General features: G+C 37.5%; 1 long non-coding RNA gene across 1 annotated transcript in view; it reads right to left on the minus strand.

Moving 5' to 3' along the window:
- The window catches only part of LOC141584141 (uncharacterized), a 258,472-nt gene extending 251,479 nt beyond the window's left edge, over positions 1-6,993 (minus strand). The window contains exon 1 of the long non-coding RNA XR_012517083.1: positions 6,860-6,993. This is a non-coding gene — a long non-coding RNA (uncharacterized LOC141584141). The remainder of the gene's footprint in view (positions 1-6,859) is intronic.
- Positions 6,994-22,831: the final 15,838 nt, after the last annotated feature.

The following is a 22,831-nucleotide window of genomic DNA, read 5'->3' on the forward strand; positions in this document are numbered from 1 at the left end:
TACTTCAGATACTTTCTCTTTAACAGTAAATGGCATTATTAGACTTTTACAGTTATAGTCGACATACAAATTTGGGACTAGAATAATAAGTGTTACTACTTATTGAACACTTTGAATGTGCTATGGACCAGACCCTTATATCTACCTGGTAAAGTAATTCCATGGCAAAAGAGGTATTATACCCACTTGATAAATGATAAAACTGTAGAAAGGTTCAATAACTTGCCCAGTTTCACACTGCTAGTAACTGAAAAACTGGAGATTTAAAATAAGGTTTGTTTGATGATAATGCCCATATTCCTCACCATTATTCACATCGTCTCATGAGCAGACAGGAGTACTCCTCTTTTCCAAGAAATCTTTCTTTAGATTTGGTATCACTAGCTAGGGAGAAAATATACATAGGGCAATATTCGGCACTCATCCGTTTGTTTTAACCATGGCCATAATTTGCACTGCTGTTCTTGCTGTTTACACATCTCTTAACTATGCAAATGCTATTAGTGTTTCTTTCAATTTCATGTTTCATAAACAATGATATTCAATAGAACACCATAGCACAATCAAATGTACCTATGCAAATACTCACTGCATACCAATTTTAGAAATTCTTAAGAGTAACAATATTGATACTATTTTGTATTGGTGCTCCATTGATATAGAACTGGCCTATTTTCATAAAAAGCATGAATTGTAGATGCCTGCAATTGATTTTGACATTGTTATTGTATGTGTTCTGCTATGGTGGTAGCTGTGTATTTTAAAGTTGATTCCCATCTCCACCTCACCCCAACCCTAGTACCTAGACAGTGTTTTGTACATGGTGAACATTCAGCAAATGTTTATTTGACATGGCTTGAACTATTTTAGAGATACATTATGCTCTAGAATGCATGGAGGAGTGAAATAATCCATCCAGTGAGCTGTTAATCTGCTAAGCTATCAATTAAGGGCACAGTCATCCATAACAGCAACCATTAAAGACTACTAAGTCATTTATCTTGAAGTGTGTAAAACAGATTTCTGTTGGCAGACTTGGACAGCTCAAAGCATCTGTGATATGAGTGAATAGGTCAATAATCCATACATTAAACGGTTGCTAAGTACTAAAACTGTTTGAAATGATAGGCCATTAAGACTAAGACAGTTTCATTTAGGCATATAAAATTCACTTTTAAAATAGTCTCTAGATATGAATTTCTATGATAAATCACCCAAGATGTACCGAAAAAGGTAGGTATTCATTCATTTGCTCAAAAGTATGTACAATAGGTTTTTGGAAACTGTTACTTTAGCAAAATTACAGTTAAAAAAAACACTTTGCCATAGTCTAATTGATATAAACGAGAGTCAAGCACGTGTAAGAAAGACTCATAAAAGCAAGTAAGATAATTATTTAAACAGTTATTCCAATTCGGGACCACAGGTGGCTGGAGCCTGTCCCAGCAGCTCAAGGTGCAAGGCAGGAACCCAACCTGTCCAGGATGACATCCCATCACAGGACACACTCACACGTACACCCACACTTCCCAGGCTGGAACAATTTAGATACACCAATTCACCTAATGTGCACATCTTTGGGATGTGGGAGGAAACCAGAGTGTCTGGAGAAAAACCCATGCAGACATAGGGAGAGCATGTGCAGATGCCACACAGATAGTGACCACAGCTGGAAATTTTTTTTTCTCATCAATGTTATAATAAAATGATCCTGAATGAAACAACATTATATGAAGGACTGGCTGTATGGCACACCTGCCAAAGCAGTGTAACACAAGTTATAAAAGATACAAGTTATGAAAGAAAAAAACGTTATCCTCAAAGAGATTACAGTCTAGTTGAAGTCTTTTCTAAACAGATGCATATTTCAACAATTATAAATCTGTATTGTAAATGCACAGCATTGTGAGAAATGGAGCCTATAATATGAAATAAGGGTAATGTGCCATTTGAGGTGAGCTTGGCTTGGCAGAAAGGGACTACAAACACTTTAAGGAAAAAAAAAAGATACAGAAACTTACCTGAAATGAGGGGATCACACAGAGAAGTAGCAGCCACACTGTCTCCTCAGTTTCCCAAGGCCTGTCCCTAGTCTCAAAAAGTGGTGTATAGCGACCAGTGATACTCTCCAAGCAAGGTAGGGACTTGTCAGTTTCATAAAGCTTAATTTTGCATTGTAACATAGTTCTTTTACACTTGGAGGCTTATGTCCCTAATCAGAAACACCCATCTATTCATTTCCATTTAAGGGAATATTTACAGGCATCATAACTTACCTACTTCTAATATCAAGCTCAATATTAATAATAGTAAAAATAGACCCTCAGCTGATGTGATAATGGCCATATATACATTCTTCTGATTCTGTCTCCAGCTATTTGGCATCTAAGAAAGCCCACATCTGACTTTGAGCTTGTTAGTAAAGGGTGCCATTAAAAAATTTTAAATTAAGAAATTAAGAAAAAATACATAGCTCAAAAGACTTGGTGGAAAAATGAGTAAATGATTACAAGACAGCAGCGTTGTAGAATGCTTTGTATTCTTGCACGTCACAAAAATATGAGAAGCCAAGATACATATTTATTAAAATCTGACTATGTAAAAAGGAAACCCAGTAAAGAATGCACTCTAGACTTCCAATTCTAGCAATATAGGAGATAGATATACCAAAAAGTAATTCTTTCTGCATGAAACACCCAGGAATATTGGATGAGATACAACCATTACCTTTTGAAATGTGTAGCTGAGATGATAAAAATAAAAAGGAAATGCTCACAAACTGAAAAAAAAAAAATTGAAAACCAGCATAATAACCTGATGTGAGGTTTGGCTCCTTCAGGCATTTGCTCCTATTCCTAATCTAATGACTTGCTTTTAACAACAACCTCTAGGGTAACAAAACCTAAGCACTGGGCTTTCAAATTGGGAACTAAGAACCTTGAGATAAAGTCTGGATCTTTGAAGACCTATACAATTAAAAGGTAGGCATTACTTGGAAGACAAGCCTATGGAAATTGTCCCAAATGCAACACAAACAGATGGAAATAATGAAAAATAAGAAACACAAAAGATAAAATGAATTACTCTGATATGTCAAATAGGATTTCTAGAAGAGAATAATAAGAATGGAAATGAGGCAATATTTATGGAAATTATGACTGAGAATGCTCCAAAACTAATCCTGTAGATTAATGAATCCTAAGAGTTAATGACAACAGTGGAAGACAAAAGGTAGAGATGTAATAGCATCAAGCATCCGAAGAAAATAACTGTCTGCCAAGAGTTGTATATACAGATTCAAAGAACAAGAGCAAATTAAGAGAGTTGACCAGCAACAGAATATCATTAAAAGAATTTATAAAGGAAATACTTCAAGAAGAAAAAACATGATGTTAGGGGCAAAGATTGAGAGGCTAGAAGAAGCCAGCAATGAAGAATCTAGCAAATATGTGAATAAGTCTAAGCAGACTATGTAAAATAATTAATTTGGAGAATATAAAAATGGGGTAGAACTTAAGATACTGGATAACAGCAATATAGATAACAGGAGTGGTAAAATTACGTTTAAAAAATTCTGAAGTTATTTTATTGTTCAAGAAGAAGGTAGTGATACTCAATTTAGACTTTGTTAAATTAACTAGGCATATTAAAAAGATTATCACAAAAAGATTAACAATGGTGTATATAGCTCCCAACACAGGTGGGGGTATGGAATAAAACAAATGAAAAAAGTCTCAGATAATTCAAAAGTAGGCAGAAAGAGGAAAAAATATAAAATTTAAAGCAAAAAGTCAAGTAAGGGAGACAAATCGAAAGTATAAGTAATAACAATAAATGTAAAGGGTCTAAACTTCAGTTAAATGGCAGAAATTGTTAAATTGGGTTCAAAAATAAACAACTCTAGGCTTTGTATACAAAACAAATAAAACGTAAGGACTCAGAAACATTTAAAATAAAATTCCAGGAAAAGTTATTAACTCCAAACTTCTAAGAACTTAACATCAACATGCATAAGGCTAAAAACTAACAACACTGCAAGAAGAAATGGGCAAATTTACCACGATAGTGGGAGATTTTCAGATATTAATACTCCTTTCAGAAATTGATAAACAAAACAGGTAGAAAATGAGTAAGAAAATAGAATATTGCAAAACACTCTAAAACAAGTTAGTTTTATCTAACCTATATAGAACTCTGCATAGAGCAATTGAAAACTAAAGAGACTTTATGATAATTAACCACATAATGGGCCAAAAGCAAATCTCATTAAATATCAAAGAATCATTATTATAAAGTCCATGTTCCCTGTCCACAGTGCAACTAAATTAAAATCAATAACAAGGCAAAACCTGAGGGAAAGAAATCAGATCAGTTGTTGCCAGAGGCTGGGAGATGGAGTAGGAGATTGATCACAAAGTGACACAAGGGAATTTTGTAGTGTGATGGAAATATTCTGTATTTGATTTTGGTAGTGGATTCATGACTGCATATATTTGTCAAAACTCATCAAACTAAACATTAAAAATTGGTAAATTTTACTGTATGTAAATTATGCTTCAATAAACCTGGCTTTTAAAAAAATCAATAACAAGCAATAACTTTCAAAAGTCTCATGCATTTAGTCCCCAAAATTAAATAACAGTGGAAATTAGAAATGCTTAGAGCTGGATGATTATGAACATACTCTGTATCAAAATTTGTGATGACTGTAGGTGGAAAGAAATGCATAACTTTTAGCAGCTAAAAAGGGAACAGCATAAGTCCAAAGGATATAGTTTCAAGAAAATAATAAAACTGAGTGCAGAAATCAATTTAAAAAAAGGCAAAGAGAACAGAAAGGATCAACAGGGAGAAAAGGTGGTTCTTTGAAAAGAATAATTATTAAAATAAAGCTCTGTCAATTTTGAGCAAGAAAAAAATTAGACATAAGTAAATATCGGGAATGAAAATTAAAACATACCTAAATTCAAAAGATATTTTTAAACTATGTCAATGAAATTGAAAGTTTACACAAAACAAATCCCTAGAAAAATATAACTCATCAAAAATTATCTGAAATTATATAGAAAAACTGAATATAACTATGATTATTTTTTAAATTTATAATTTAGAGGCTACCCACAAATAACTAACAAATTCAAACATTTTTATAGGACGTTCAACTAAAGATCTAAGGAGCAGGTGATCCCAATCTAATGCAAACTTCCAGGGTACAAAAAAATAAAGACACTCTCCAACATATTTTTATGAAGGTAGTGTATCATTAATACTAAAGCTTTATAAGAATTCCAGAGTCTAGAACCTTGTTTAGAGCTGCCACCCATTTATTTTGACATGCTCAACCCCTTGCAGGATCTTTCAGCTATACATTAGCACATTTTTCCAAATAATAAATACGTCTGTTGGATAGAACACTTTTCTTCCCAGAAATATCACAGTCAGCTGCATCTGCATAGAATGCATGCACTTGAGTTGTGGTATTAAGGAGCTGTTGTTAGCTGCTGACAAATCAGAGTAGCTGGCCACCTTATTTTACCCTTGTGTCAGTAATTGTAGGAATTACTACAGTGTGGAGCTCCACAGACTTTTTTTTCCCATTGCGCTCTGTTCCAAGTAAATAGTGAACTGCAAAACAAAGATGTTCTAAATTGACACTGAATTTTAGTCACTGGATAAGATACTGTTAGCATAACAATATGTAATTTGTGACTGATTAGCCCTTTGAATTAAAAAAAAAAAAAGTGGCAGCCAATGTTATGGTAAATTGCCACCCAGTTTTCTGTCAAAATATTTTAATCTTATTTCAACTCCCTATGTATATATCTACACAATGTAAGAGGCATATATAGGTTTTATTATGCTCTTATGGAGTTAAATCATAAATGTATTTCCTCTTTTTGAAAGTAATATGGGTCCATCCCCAGTAAAAGGATTCACTTGTATTCTGAATACTTAATAAATTGTCTTTAATATACTTGCCCTTATACAACAAAATATTATTTCCATCCCAAAGAAATGCTTCCCACACCTCACTGAAGACACAGCACAAAAACAATGTAAAATATTAAAGCTTGGTGTTTTAAGACAAATTTTCTAAATTTAGGGCATGTGGCGGGGTGACTGCAGAGGGAGGAGTTTTAATGGTGTTAACACGAAAAGGCCAGGACACTCAAAGGAGGAAGATCTATGTCCAGCTAAAATACAAAAGGATGAAACTCTTTCCTATAAAGGACTTTAAAATCTTTTGTTTCCACAACATGGAGAAAACAGCCACCTAAATAAGAGGATACTGACCTTTGCAAAAAGAGAAAGCAAATTACAGAGTACTTGGTTTAGAGCATCCACTGACAAGTTTAGCAAGAATTCAGTGACAAAGTATATGTCAAGGACAAGACTCATTAACGTGTATCCATGCTTTGGCCCACCTCATTTGAAAAAAAAAAAAAAAATCTGTCTTCTTCCAATAAGTTTCTCTCTCTCCCTGATCTCCTAAGGACTTAGAGTGGTCTCCTTGCCAGGTCAGTTATAGTGGAGTTACTCCACCCTGTCTCCTTGCCAGGTCAGTTATGGTGGAGTTACTCTGGGGAGTGAGTATAGCAGAGAATTGTAAAAGAACCCTGTGCACAGAAGAGCCCTGTGCTTGATTGTAAAAGAACCCTGTGCTCAAAAGAGCCCCATGCTCTACTGTAGCCATCTGGAAATTCTTAATTTTTGAACAAAGGGTCTCACATTTTCATTTTGCACTGGGTCTCCCAAATTACCTTGCCAGTCCTGATTGCAGGTGGTGGAAACATTTCTAGTAGCGGCAGCAGCTACCACACAGCACACAGACAGGCCAGGCAGGACAAGCCACACTCACCAGATGTCAGTGACTAGGTAAGTCAAAAGGGTTATCCAGGGACCACACAGAGGACACCAAGCAGGCCAAAGTCTTCAGCCCATGGGCGTTAGGCTGTGCCCATCTTCTCTTTCACCTGGTGCCCTTCTTGGAAAGGACAGTAGACCCTTTGAAAGGGGAGAAACAGCAGTGACAGAGTCTGAATTTTAAATCAACTATTTACCCAAATTATAAAACCAAGATCTCTTTACAAATGTAAGCTTTTTCCACCATTTTCAGGAGCTCAAAAGAAAAGGAGCATCAGAAAAGAAAATCAAGTTTTTCTTATGTTTTCCTCCTATCTAAATCATTGTGTATACATTTTGGCCCCTCCACATAAGAAAAACAGTATGCTTTCAGAAAAATGAACTATTTGAGATTCATTGATGGAGGCTTTCCCACACATGAGTTATTCACAAATATTTTAGGTGTATATGCCCTGGTTTGAGATTCTATTTGGCTAAGCATTCTGAATAAAGGATGGGTAGAATACTGTCATGGGGGTTTAGGGGTCTTGTTGGGTTTTTGTTTTTTTTTTTGGTCCTCTTCTCAGCAATCACCTGAACATGAAGCTCTGAAATAGGAATATTTGCAAGCATGCTTGGCAGTAAAATACGACAATCCAGAAAATATGTAAAATATATATTCCAGAGCAGATTTAAAAATATACCAGATGGTCAGTCATTGTTTTTTTTTTCAAACTTCCTCATAAAAACATATGAAATACTGTGGTTCTCTTTGGATTAAGCCTACTGAAGCACAACAGATGACATGATTCCTCACTTTGGAAAATGTTTCATTACTTCAAAATAATATAGACGGCTATAAAATGGCCTTTTCTTGTGAAATTACGCGGTGAGCTCACTGGTAGTACTCTTCCTATCTGTTTCTTCCTTATATACACCCTGTCTTCACCAAGAAGCTCACTCCCCCATACCCATTTGCTTTCATTTAGTTCAGGTGGTGGCCTCCTGTGCTGTATTTTACTAAATTGAAACAGATGGCATGGTAAAGAAGACAGTAAGCTCTGATGGAAAACCATCTACAGTTTACTTGAGAGTTCAAGGCCAAGAGTAATGGGATTGAATCTCCCAAACTGAGATAACGCATGTAAAACCCATAGTGCTATACTTAGTGTATAACAGGTGCTCATCTTTTGATCACTTTCATTATTTTTCCCTAATCATAAGAGAGTCCTTCTGCCAGCTGTATCTGTGCTGAGGCCTCTGTGCTGTCTCCAATACCTTTTTCTGAGCACCAAACACTGAGTTTGTGGAAGAGTTGGTTGAGAATATGCAGGCAAGTTTACAGTGGAAGTATTGCTGTAAAAAGCTAATTGTATTACAAAGGAATAAGTGTTTGGCTTGTGGTTTTATGGTGGGAATGTCATTTTATAATCTATTATAGAGTTTCCGAATTTTCCTATCCATATAAAAGCAACACGAAGTCAATGACCATGTCCATCTGGCTGAACACATCCTAGCACCTAGGATTGCACATAGTAGGCATTTAATACATTTGCGTTAAATGAATAAGCAAATCAAACAAATCATAAAGGAGGACATTTAAAATCACCTAGACCAATCCATTTTACAGTAGCCCAGGGAGTTACCCAAGGTCAATGGAATATAGAGCTAACCCTAAAAGTAATGGATTTCTATGTCCCACCGCACAGATTCCTGAATTATTAGCACTTTCTCCAACTGAAATAACATGAACATAATTTTCTTCCCAATTATTCTGGCTGAGAGACATACAAAAGGTGTCAGTGGGTGGAAGATTTACAGCACAGCTTCTGGAAAGCCTGGAAACACCATGGGGCACTGCAAAAGGTCTTATGGTAATTAAATCGAGAAGCCAAAGAACCCCTGGAGGCACACTCTGTAGGCTCCAGGACGGCCCTCTCAGAGGAAGGCACTTTCACAGACAACCATAATGTAATAGATCTTTAGTCAAGCAAGAGTGAAAGAAAACACAAAAAAGGAAAAATACCTATGGTTCCCTATCATTTCCAAGGTTGTCGTATACACTAACCTCTAACATAGCCTTCAGCTCCACTACCTATGAAATATTTTTCTCTCCTGTTATAACATAATGAACAATTCACACAGCTCATCTTCCAAAATTCAGTTATACCAAAACCAGTAACTTTCTTTGTGTCCCTATAGCTGAACTAAACTCATGAGCACCCCCATCTCCCTGGGAATTGGGGGAATAGGGAAGGTGGTGATGGAGGGGATTAAAGAAGGAATTTTAAACTAATGACTTAAAAGTTTCTCTGTCCACACTGGTTTAAAATAATTTTTTAAAGTCTCATTTGGAAAAATACTTGTCTGTCAAGTTTCTTTATGACACCTGTACTTTTTTGAAGGGATGATGTCATGGGGATATGAAAATTAGCTTACCAGTCCTCTGGGTGATGGGGCTGGGAGGTGGGGCTTCATCAGCAGAGGATCCTGTCAGCTTTGGGCCCTGAAGTCCTGGGCTGTGACCACTTGGGGCAGCACTGTGCTGGAGCAGCTGCTGAAGTCCGTGGTCAAGGTTGCCTGTTCTGGTTTAGTGTACCTCCTGATTCTGACCCAGACCTGCTGACCCATTCTACAATTGGATGTTTCTCCAGCAGGTCCCAGGGGAACTTTAGGATACTCTGCATCCCACCCACTGGCTTTGGAAACAGAGAAATGTCAGGTCCATCTACCTCAGTGTATCCCTAACCATGGTCAAATCACATCCTGCCACTATCAGCCTCAAGCTCGACCTACTGCTATTCCAACAGGTCAGCTGCCTCTCCAAACTACTTCTAAGGAACTAAGACATTCTTTTCCCCCTTCCGTTACTACAGGACTTTCTCTTCTGCTTCCTTTTTGGTGAGGAGATCCTGAAGTTCGTATCTTGCTTCTCTACCCTGTGGATTGATTTGTTCTAAGAGGTTCCTGCCTTGCCTTTTGTAGAACACCATGATTGAAGGAGAATGAGAAATGCATCAGTTTATTTTATATATATATATACATATATATATTTCACTATAATTTCAAAGAGTTAAAAAGGATACAGGTCTGACTCCTACGATTTTGGCCAGATAGGGTTCAAAAATTAAGCTACAATACATTACAGAACTAGAAAATAAGTAAGATAAAATAATATGTAAAAAAATCTTACTGAATGTAGTAGAGTGAACTGTATTTAACATTTCCAAGTCATAACTAAGCCTTAGTTTTTGTATCTATAAAATACAGATAATAACATCTGCTCTGCCTATTTTACGAGGGTGAAAAAAAAACACTTTGAAAGCTATAAAGTTTGGAGAAATGAAACTTAGAGTAGGAAATCTATAAAATGAGTTTTATCCCTGAGCCCTAACCCTATGGCATAATGGGATCTCACTATATATGTGGCATGAAAAGCCTGACCAGATATCAACTGACAACTTCCTGAGAATTAAGCAGCAGTATCCCATGGTATGGCATAAAGCTTGGTGGGGTATATAAAGTTGCTATTGAACCAGATTTTAAATGTATTCTTTCTCTTCTATTCATAGAAAAAGCCACATTTACATGAGTGTGGTTGAAAAGATTTGCTGCAGAGCAGCAATTTTATGGGAGCATGTGTGGGGGAAAGGTTTGATTGAAGTGCATATGGCAAACCTTTAAGACTGATTTAATAGAGAGAAATGCCTGCCAGCATCTGAAGCCCTGGACTGGAGTAGCTCAGAGCCTACAGATGCTACAAACATTTTGGGAGCCTTCGACTGGGTAGAAATTGGACATATTTTGAATCAAATCATTCTACAGAGTAGCTTATTCTGTAGTTGCTCTCCCAGCATCTAGGATGCTTTGCCAAGAATGATCATATTTTTGTAATCTCAAATTCATAATAAGTTACACAGGGCAGGACCTCCTCTAAAAGACTGGCTGGACTACAGAAAGGTTGGGAAACACAGCGGCATGATATCCAGCCCCGGACGGGTCCTCCTCCATTTCCCTTCTTGCAAGGTTCAGTACTTGCTCTCACTCCCAGGACTGCTGCAGGGTACCTACACTCCATCTTCTCCCCATATGTCCATAGAGTAAACTGCCCATTTCGCCTTTCATCTAAAACATCAGCTATGTGTTTTGGGGTTTTTGTTAACATATGGCTAGATATCTTTAGCCCTGAAAAATAATATAAAGAAACTTTGAGAATTTAAAAATAATACTTTAATTAGTTGTGACTTCAGGTGACTTTTAACTCAGCCAGGACCAGTTGCTCCCATCTCATCAGCTGGACATTACAATACCCATCTTATGGCCTGTGCTTTATGGTTCATGAGATACTTTCCCATGCATTGCCTTATGTAATCTTCTCAAAAACCTTGCCACAGCCAAGTACTGTAGCTCACACCTGTAACTGCAACACTTTGGGAGGCTAAGGCAGGCAGATCACTTGAGGTTAGGAATTTGAGACTAGCCTGGCCAACATGATGAAACCCTGTCTCTACTAAAAACGCAAAAAATCAGCCAGGCATCTGTAATCCCAGCTATTTGGGTGTCTGAGGCACAAGAATCACTTGAACCTGGGAAGTGGAGGTTGCAGTGAGCCAAGATTGTGCCAAGGCACTCTAGCCTGGGTAACATAGTGAGATCCTGTCTTAAAGTAAAAAAAAAAAAAAAAAAGTAAAAAAGTAAAATCTTGTGGTAACATCAATGCAAACAACATAGAGAATGACCCAGAGATAATATGTAGAGAACATACTCACCTACTAAGGAGAGCCAGAGTGAAAATCCAGATCTCCAAAGTCCCAGATGAATACATTTCCCATGACTTCTCAATCATGGATGTTTTGAAGCTTATTAAAGAAAATGACAGGCAGTCATGATTCTTTCAGCTGCACTCAATGCAACTGATGTTTTCTTATACTATTTTCAAAAAGCTAGATGTTTCAAACTCCAGAATCAATGTTCTTTCCCATTCCTCTGTTCACATGATTCTCTGCCAGCCACAGGGAAAATGAGTAGTGATCATTTCTCCCCCTGTTTAAAATGTTCAGTGCTATCAGTTATTTTCATCTTTCAATACAAGATCCAGGTAAAAATAGAAATTAGGATTCTGAAATAGTATTGATTAGCCTTTGTCAAATAAACTGTGTAATTTATGAAAATAAATTACAGCTGACATCTGACTAGAAGTGAAAAAAGCCCATCTTATAAAACAAGTTGCATATGTCATATCACTAAGAAGGGCTATTCTATTTCTGAAATGTCAAGGTCAGGAAGGACCACAGTGGTGCCTGGTCGCCCCTTCCAAGCAACGCAATTGGCCAAGGCAACTAGACAAGGCTCTGCAGAGTCTTTGGGATGGCAGTAATACAGAGGCCTACTTTTTATCTTCCAGATTCCTAATAAAAGTGTATAGAGAACAAAATGTGGAAAGTCTGTATTTTTACGGGGCATAAGCAAGAAGTTTAATCACTATGCTGTCAGATACTAACAGGACTGGACTGAAGGAGATATAGAAAGGTAATCCATGAATCTCCTTCTAGAAAAAGCAGAAGTCAATAAGGACAACTTGAAAGAAACAGAGAGAAGCAGGAGATGGAAGTAAAATGTTTCTGGTAGGGCACTTGCAGTGACACCTGGAGTTCAACAAGGACATCAAGAGATGTTCCTAATGTTGCCAGCCACATCAAGAAGGGAACTGGATTAAAGTTCTAAATTTAAAAGCAAAACTTTGAAACCTTTAGAAAGCAAAATACAGATTGATACCTTTATTTAGTCCATTCTCACACTGCTTTAAGAACTTCCCTGAGACTAGGTAATTTATAAAGAAAGGAGGTTTAATTCACTCACAGTTCAGCATGGCTGGGAGGCCTCAGGAAACTTGCAATCATGGCAGAAGGGAAAACAACATGTCCTTTTTCATATGATGGCAGGGAAGAGAAGAATGAGAACCAAGTGAAGGGTGAAGCCCCTTATAAAACCATCAGATCTCATGAGAACTCATTATCATGCAAACAGTATGAGGGTAACCAATGAGGGTGACCATCCCCATGATTCAATTACGCCTGATGGGGTCCCTCCTATGAAACATAGGCATTATGGTAGCTACACTTCAAGATGATGTTTGGGTGCACATGCAGACAAACCACATCATTCCCCTCCAGCCCCTTCCAAACCTCTTGTCCTCACATTTCAAAACACAATCATACCCTTCTAACAGTCCTCCAAAGTCTTAATTCATTCCAGCATTTAACTCAAAGGTTCAACTCTCTTGTCTGAGACAAGGCAAGTTACTTCCACCTACAAGCCTGTAAAATCAAAAGCAAGTTAGTTACTTCCTAGTTATAATGGAGGTGCAGGTATTGGATAAATACATCCATTCCAAATTGGAGAAATTGGCAAAAATGAAGGGACTACAGGCCCCATGAAAGTCCAAAATCCAACAGGGCAGTCATTAAGGCTTAAAGTTCCAAAATGATCTTCTTTAACTCCATGTCTCACCTCCAGGTCTCACTGATACACAGAGGTGGGCTTCTATGAACTTGGACAACTCCACCCTGTGGGTTTTGAGGGCATAGCCCTCCTCCCAGCTGCTTTCACACTTTGGCAATGATTGCCTGTTGATTTTCCAGGTGCACAATATAAGCTGTCAGTGGATCTACCATTCTGAGGTCTGGAGGATGGTGACCCTCTTCTCACAGCTCCAGTATGCAGTGACCCAGTGGAGACTGTGTGTGCTTCAACTTCACGTTTCCCTTCCACACTGCCCTAGCAGAGGTTACCCATGAGAGGGCTGATCCTGCAGCAAACTTCTGCCTGGACATCCAGGCATTTCCATACATCCTCTGAAGTCTAGGAGGAGGTTTGCAAACCTCAATTATTGACTTCTGTGCATCCACAGGCCCAACACACCACATGGAAGCTGCTAAGGCTTGTGACTTGCACCTTCAGAAGCCATGACTCAGGCTGTACCTTGGCCCATTTTAGCCATGGCTGGAGTGGCTAAGACACAGGGCACCAAGTCCGCAGGCTGCTCACAAAACCATTTTTTTCATCCTAGGCCTCTGGGCCTGTGATGGGAGGGGTTGCTAGGAAGGTCTCTTGACAATGCCCTTGGAGACAATTACCCCATTGTCTTGGTGATTAACATTCAGCTCCTTATCTCTTACGCAAATTTCTGCTCAGGCTTGAATTTCTCCCCAGAAAGTGGGTTCTTCTTTTTTATCCCATCATCAGCCTGCAAAGTTTCTGAACTTTTATGCTCTGCTTCCTCTTGAATGTTTTACTGTTTAGAAATTGTTTCCACCAGATTCCCTATATCACCTCTCTCAAGTTCAAAGTTCCACAGATCTCTAGGGCAGGGACAAAATATGGCCAGTCTGGCCAGTCTCTGCATAACAAGAGTGACCTTTACTCCAGTTCCAAACAAGTTCCTCTTCTCCATCTGAGACTATCTCAGCCTGGATGTCATTGTCTTTATGATTATCAGCATTTTGGTCAAAGCCATTCAACAAATCTCTAGGAAGTTCCAAACTTTCCCACATTTTCCTATCTTCTTCCAACCCCACCAAGGGGTTCCAACCTCTGCCTAAGTCACTTCCACATTTTCGGATACCTTTACAGGAGCAGTTTCTGCAATGTCAATTTACTGTATTAGTCCATTCTTGAATTACTATAAGGACATACCCAAAACTGGGTAATTTATAAAGGAAAGAAGTTTAATTGACTCACAGTTCAGCATGGCTTGAGAAGCCTCAGAAAACTTACAATCATGGTGAAGGGGAAGCCAATAAGCTTTTCTTCACATGGCGGCAGAGAGAAGAGCTGAGCAAAGGGGGAAGCCCCTTATAAAACCGTCAGATCTCATAAGAACTTACTATCATGACACCAGGATGGGGGGGAACCACCCCCATGATTCAATTGCCTTCACCTCATGCCTCCTGTGACATGTGGAAATTATGGGAACTACAAGATGAGATTTGTGTGGGGACATAGCCAAACCACATCAATGCCTTTTGACCTTCAAACAAGATGAACTTCTTTAAAAAAAAAAAAAAAAGACTAAAAATATAAATTACAAATTAAAATATTGATAAATGTAACAAAATTAAAGAATATACTTTGGGTCATCAAAAGACATTATTTAAAAGGATAAATGAGAAGCCATATACTTGAGAAAGACATCTATAATGAATAAAATCAATAAAGAATTCATGCCCAGCATATGGAGATAGAATTACTAAAAATCAATTCGAAAAAAAAAATTGTTTAACCAAAGCAACAAATGAAAAATAGACAAATTAGACTTCATCAAAATTAAGAATTTCATGTATCAAAGAAAATTTTCAAGAAAGTGAAAAGACAACCTACAGGAGAAAAATTTTGCAAGTTATATATCTAACAAGGGGTTAGTATGCAAATATGTAAAGAACTTCTACAACTAAACAAAACCACAAACAATCTATGTTAAAAATGGGCAAATGAGATGAACAGGCATTTCTTCAAAGAAGATATACAAATTACACATGAAAAGATGCTCAATATCATTAGTCATAAAGGAAATGCACACCTAAACCACAGTGAGATACCACTTCACACCTACTCGGATGGCTACCATTTTTTTAAATAAAGAAAATAATAAGTTTGGTAAGGTTATGGAGAAATAGTAACACTGTATGTTTACAATGCAAATGTAAAATGGTACATGTTCTGCGGAAAGTAGTTGGGCAGTTCCTCCAAAAGTTAAACATAAAATTACCATATGACCCAGCAATTCCACTCCTAAATATACATTCAGAAGATTTGAAAACAGGAACTCAGACACTTGTGTGTCGATTTTCATTACAGCATTGTTCAGAACATTCAAAAGGTGGGTACAACCTAAATGTACCAATAAAAGGATCAACAGAATGTGATATATATGTGCAATGGAATATCATTTAGCCAAAAAATTGAAGCTCTGATGCAAACTACAACATGAATGAACTTGAAAACATGATGCTGAGTGAAATAAGCCAAATGCTAAAGGAAAAATATTGTATGATCTTATTTATATGAATATACATAATAAGCAAATTCATGGAGACGGTGGATTAGAAGTGACTAGAGGCTGTGGGGAGAGGTAAGGAGGAGAGAAGAATTATTGCTTAATAGATAAAGAGTTTCTGTTTTGGGTGATGAAGTTCTAAAGTAGATAGTGGAATGGGCGCACAACACTGTGAATGTACTTAATGCCACTGAGTTGTACAACTACAAATGGTTAAAATGGCAAATTTTACATTTTATACATTTTACTACAATAATTTTTTTAAATGATAGAAAAAATAATAATTAAATCTGCTGGTAATGGGCAAAACATATGAACATGTATTCAGATACTATGAAACCAAACAGCGAATAAACATATGAGTTGATGCTCAGTTCCATTAGTAAAAAGGGGAATGAAGATTAAAGTTATAGAAGATATTATTTCTTATTCATTAGATTAGAAAGCATTAAAGTCTGACAGTCACAAATGTTGGAGAGCATGTGGAACAACAGGAACATTGATTTGCTGTTAGTGGGAATGTAAATTAGTATTCAGTACTTTGAAGAGCAATTCAACAGTGTCTAGTAAAGTTGAATTGTATATCCAAGGAGTACATGATTCCTCTCCTAGCCATGCATTGTAGAGACACTCTTGCACATGTACGCAAAAAGTCATGTTCAATAATGCTCATAGCAACTGTACTGGCAAAGTCAAAAGCAAGAAACAATCTAAATGTCCATCAAGAGAACAGTGGGTAAGTTACTTACAGTATATTTACACAATAGAAGATTACACAGCAGTGAAAATCAACCAAGTAGAGTCATACACATTGTTATGGATTAATTTCACAAACATAATGCCAAGCAAAAAAAAAAAAAAAAAAGTTTTACTGGAACACATTATTCCATATACACAAGATATTAAAACATGAAAAACTGTATTTATCATTATATTCTATTTATTCTCTACATTATTGTCTTCAGTAAAAAAGTAAAATATAAAGGAAATAATAATTACCAAATTCCCTCTGGTAGATGTGGGAAGGAAATGAGATGAGAAGGACACAGGGAGTTTCAAGTTACTGGTAGTATTTATTTCACAAACTCAGTGATGTATTCACAGCTATTCATTATACTAGTATTTAGAGATTTTCTTTTTTTTTTATTGCATTTTAGGTTTTGGGGTACATGTGATGAACATGCAAGATTGTTGCATAGGTACACACATGGCAGTGTGGTTTGCTGCCTTCCGTCCCCTCACCTGTATCTGTCATTTCTCCCCATGCTATCTCTTCCCACCTCCGCACCCCCCCGCCCCTCCCCCATTTCCCCCCAACGGACCCCAGTGTGTAGTGCTCCCCTCCCTGTGTCCACGTGTTCTCATTGTTCAACACCCGCCTATGAGTGAGAATATACGGTGTTTGATTTTCTGCTCTTGTGTCAGTTTGAAATTTCATGGTAACTTCTTCTAAAAAATAAGATTATAAAGAATTATACATGGTTATTGAATATACCTTGCCAAAGGTACTGTGCCTGACATTACCAAGCTATTGAACACATGATCTAGTTGTAGGTAAGACATTTGCAAAAATACATAATATCTAAAGCTCACAGTTATCAGGCTGCATCATATAAGAATTGAGAAAGGGGCCGGGCGTGGTGGCTCAAGCCTGTAATCTCAGCACTTTGGGAGGCCGAGGCGGGTGGATCACGAGGTCGAGAGATCGAGACCATCCTGGTCAACATGGTGAAACCCCATCTCTACTAAAAATACAAAAAACTAGCTGGGCGTGGTGGCGCTTGCCTGTAATCCCAGCTACTCAGGAGGCTGAGGCAGGAGAATGGCCTGAACCCAGGAGGCGGAAGTTGCAGTGAGCCGGGATCGCGCCATTGCACTCCAGCCTGGGTAACAAGAGCGAAACCCGTCTCAAAAAAAAAAAAAAAAAAAAAAGAATTCAGAAAGGGAGCCTATAAACCCTATAGCCAAGTCCTGGAAAATTAATTCCATAAAACCTTAACCGTAGACTCAAATAATAGAGAGAAAAAAAGTATACTTAATCACCTCTCAATTCTCCATCCAGTGTTTCAAGGGTTTGTGCCTGATTTATTTTTCCTCATCTAATTTATTTAAGTGTTTCATCCCCATAAGTCATACAAAATTTATTCTTAGAGAGGTCAGATGTGAGTAAATGAATGCTTCACCTTGGTTCACTGTAGGAATTCTGCCCCATATCTCTAGAGTTTGCCATGCTCATCTTGGGTGGGTTTAAGTATGTTTCACAATACTTCATCCATCTTTCCATTTGCTACATAAAGAACCAGGAGTTATTTTTATATTCTCCTCAATAGTTTTATACCTGCCCAAATGCAACTTTCTTATGAAAAGTCACACCAGCATGTGGGAAGTAGAAAAGGACACTAAATGTCCATTAAGAACTCACACAATTATTCTTCTATATTAATGCAAATATATTCTATATTCTATATTTAGTATGAAATCTTTAAGGGTCTCTATCCACGAGGGAGAAGAGAAGTAAAGTTTTTTCCCTATTTTACCTTAAGAGTAAAACTTAGTTAAGTGGCTTGACTCATATCACACACCAGAACTTGATAACTTGAGAAAATGATCTCACTTAATGTGAGCAACAATTGTATTATTAAATTAAATATTATTAATAGTTGCTATTATCATCATTAATATTATTCTCAGGAGCAGAGTCAGAATGGAAATTCAAATTGCATAGTTTTAATCCCTATGTGGTTTCTAGCACATCGTCCCATCTCCAGCAATGATATTGTGCCCTTACCCCGGTCCAGAACGGGAAAATAAATCCATTTCTACTTTGCCTCCTTGATGACAGGAGTCCCCAATAGCAGTGTACAATATCAACTCATCTTATTGAGAAAATGGTCACGGATGCTTTTCTTCCTGTATTTTGAATTTTCCATCATTGAGGAAATGTTCACTATACATAATTGCATGCTTTCTAATACTGCTTTCCTTCAAATTGGATTTTTTCCCCCATGGATTTTAAAGCTACTTCCATTAGAGAAAAGTAAAAACAGTTGTAATTTCAGCAATTTGCCATTTCCCTCCTTTTGGGATAGTTTTGCTCATTGTATTTGAAGGATAAATAACTAAATGATCTTGAAATATTTAATGTGAAAGAGAAGCCAAGATTTTCAACACAAGAAAGCACACCTAATATGCCATAAAAAGGAGCTTGAAAAACAGACTGCTTTTTAGTAGATATGTAAACTCCTATTTAACTACCAGCACTTCCAATTTCCTTATTCCTGCCCTATAATGAGCTATTCTCTGTTTACTGGTGTTAAACTTGGTTACTAGTGCCACATAACATAATCCCGGATGGTTAAGGTTTTGAGAAGCCTCACACACAAATAAGTAAATCAAACAGGAAGAGAAAGCAGCAGAAGGATAATGTAACTTGAGATCCAATTTGAGGGTAAACTACAGCAGTGGGTCCTCTCAGATTGCAGAGATTTAAACACATCATGAAATTGCATCAAATGTCCTGTAGTGGGCCACCATACTGCTTTTACATAACTTCAAATCCTAGAAATGTAACAATCCAGAGAGCTGCATTTTTCCAATTGGTTTGGACGTTTTCTGTTCAATTCATCAGATTTTCCATTGGCCTATCTTGAGTTATATAAATCAGAAGTATTTCCTACCAAGAGTCAAACTTTGAAGACAAAGACTATTTGGTAGAATATATTATTTTTGTATTATAGATTTATAATGAGAGTACCGATCCCCTTCACTTCATAGCAGACTGTTTTTTTCTTTGTTGGAAGAGTGGTTTTATAGCCTGTCTCTCACCAAAGGGTCCTCATATTGCATTTACTTAGAAAGCTAGTCTTGGCCAAGTCAATGAACACCAAGAGCTATAATCATTTAAAATATCAGCTTTCTCAACTACTAAAAATAAATCTCAAAAAGGACTGAGAGGAAACCATATGTTACTTTGAACACTTATTAAAAGAATACTAAGAGACTGGAAACCTCATTTAAGTTTTTGGTAATAATATAGAATCCTTTTATTCACCTTGCTCTCCAAGGATCACTTCTAGGCCATGAGTAGTAAAACAATGACTAACACTTACGCAGCACTTTACTGTGTACCGTGAATTGTTGTAAGAGCTACATGAATTAAATAACTTTGTTCTCATAACAACTCTATGAGGTATATTCTACTAATCTCTTCATTATACAAAGGAAAGTACCGAAGCACAGAGAGATTAAGTAATTTGACCAAGGGTGCACAGACAGTAAGTGTAGAGCTTAGCATCAAACTCAAACAATTTGGCTCCAGAGTCTATCATTTTTACTCTGACATACTGTGATACACAGTATTTAGCATTGGCTAAATGTTAATCAAATTAGCACTGGCTAAATGTTAATCAAAATACAACCTAGTACTCTTAATCAAAGACAAAGCATGAATTAAATAATTATCTTGTTATTATCTTTTGATCATTCCACATACTATTCTTTTTTTTTTTTTTTCATTCAACACATGCTTATTGGGAATCTACCTGGTGCCAGGCACTATCCTAGAGAGTGAAGTTAGAGAGGAAAAAAAAAAAAGAGTAGCTTTAAAATTCTCAGAGACAACCAGGAAAGAGAGAAAGTAAATGAGCAGATATAAGCGAGGGAGAGAGAGAAACCCAGGGTGCCAAGAAATAAAATGCTTACCTATACAGTGCGAGTACTAAATTGACAAAATATTTCCTGGCCTTAAAAAAGGGAAGAAAGGAAAAAGAAATTTCTCTTCACTGATCTCTTCTGAAAGCTAAAATACAGTCTTTTTGCCTCCTACCCTCCACTGCTATCATCCCCAAGAGCCTGAGGTTTATAGCACCTTTACTCAAACATTTTTCTTAGCATTAAATTAGAATTCCAATATTACCTTTATAGTTTTCATATTACTTTTGATATTTTAAAATCAGTATGAAAGTTGACTTTTAAAATTTTCCATTGAGAGCAAAGGTTTATTATGTTAGCAGCTTCAGACAATGCAGGTGCTTGAAACTCCAGCACAGATGCCTAACCCCTCCATCAGGCTGGCCCAACCTGAGTGAAATGATTAGAATTCATATGCCAATACAATGCAACGACATAGCTCTTTATAAACCTAGACTGTGTCTCTATCCAGGCTCTTCAGAAACCATTGGCAGGCTGCAGATGGAGATAACTGAAACGGCCTGGACTAAGGAATAAGAAACCAAGGAGAAACAGAAAGACCAATTGTCCTGGGACGACGGCAAGAGGCTGGTTTTTCATAGTCACAGACTAATTCTGCTTGAACTAAAGTCATGCCTTGCTTCAAACACACTCCACCTCAGGCTGCCTCCTTGAGGATTCACTGCTAAGTGAGACCATAACTACTTTCTTTTTGAAAGGATTAGGCCACAGGCTGAAGCTTCCAATACTGATTTTGAAATCCGCAATCATTTAGAAGATGGCTTCTCACATCTGTTCTGCTTCCCTGCTCCACTCGAAGCTCTGAATCTCCCTCCTCATCCTAAAGAGATTGCAACTGTCATGAACCAAACCATTCTAGGTCTCTTCGCTAGAATTAAATTGAGCTTCATGCGCTGTTTGTATTTTATAATTTTTAAACAGAAAGACAAACCACACAATAAAAACAGGTTGGTTCCTGTCCTTTATACTGCCTTTTCTTACCGCAGGGCCTTGGGCCATTTTTTTTTAGCCTCAGTTTCCCTTTCTAGAAAATAATCCCTATTGATATCAGTTTATAAGGAACATTGGTATACATTTTTAAAACTATGTTCATTGATTCTCTCGGTTCCTGAAAGGTGTCTTTATGAGTTTTTCCCACAAAAATTGGAATCCGTTTTTATTTCCTTATGCTACATTGCATCCAAGCATCACCAGAAGTCTATCTGGCATCCCATAATTTAGAAGTGCTAAACTTGTGCACCTCAGTTGACTAAGTCTCAGGCTTCAGGCCTAATTGCTGTTTAGTCTTTGCCTAAGTTACTTCTTACTTCATCTTCCCTTCTTCATAACTTTTCCAACTGATTCACCAATTGTTTATCAATCAACTATAAATTATGGCAGACCCTGGGTATGTAGTAGGGAGTAACTGTGCACATGCTCAGTCCTTGCCTTTAAAGAACCTGCATTTAAAATGGAAGACAAGCAGGGAAACTTTCCGCCAGAGACAGCCCTAGCCTGACCCTGGTTCACAGAGCAATCCTGATTTGAAAGAGCAAACTCTTAGGTAGCTTTGACCTTTTCCCCAACAGGGCTCATTCCCAGCACCAGTCCAGGCCATTCTGGCACAAATCACGATCCCAGACTATCAGACCCAGAATGCAAAGTTAGTGGTTTCCCAAGACTCCTCCTCTCGCAGCTGGAGCTGGAATGACATAACTCTCAATGACAACTGCTACTGGAAAAGCACCACCCTCTCTGTGATGTCTTCATTCCTTGCCGGCAGCATGCATTCCTAGGGTTTTGGAGACCAAGTTGGACACTGTGTGGCCCAGTTCCCACGATTGGGAGCTTTCACACAGCCTTTTTTTTTTTAAGTTATTATTCTGTTAATTTGCCTGGTAATAAAAACCAGCTAAGCAGGGGGCCCAGTATTGTTCACTCCAAACCTCCAACTCAAAGGGTAAGTCTGTCACCCCATTCCCTGGAACACTTGTACACTGTCAGTGGGAATGTCAACTGGCACAACCACTATGGAAAACTATATGGAAGTTTCTCAAAAAAACTAAAAGTAGAACAACCATATGGTCCAGCAATCCCACTACTGGGTACGTATCCAAAAGAAAGGAAATTAGCACAGTGAGGCAGTATCTGCACCCCCATATTTATTGTAGCACTGTTCTCAAGGGCCACAATATGGAAGCCACCCCATTTTAGGCAGATTTTTAAATGTGGTATATACACACA

Source organism: Saimiri boliviensis, chromosome 4 (assembly GCF_048565385.1).
Source record: "Saimiri boliviensis isolate mSaiBol1 chromosome 4, mSaiBol1.pri, whole genome shotgun sequence".
NCBI lineage: Eukaryota > Metazoa > Chordata > Mammalia > Primates > Cebidae > Saimiri > Saimiri boliviensis.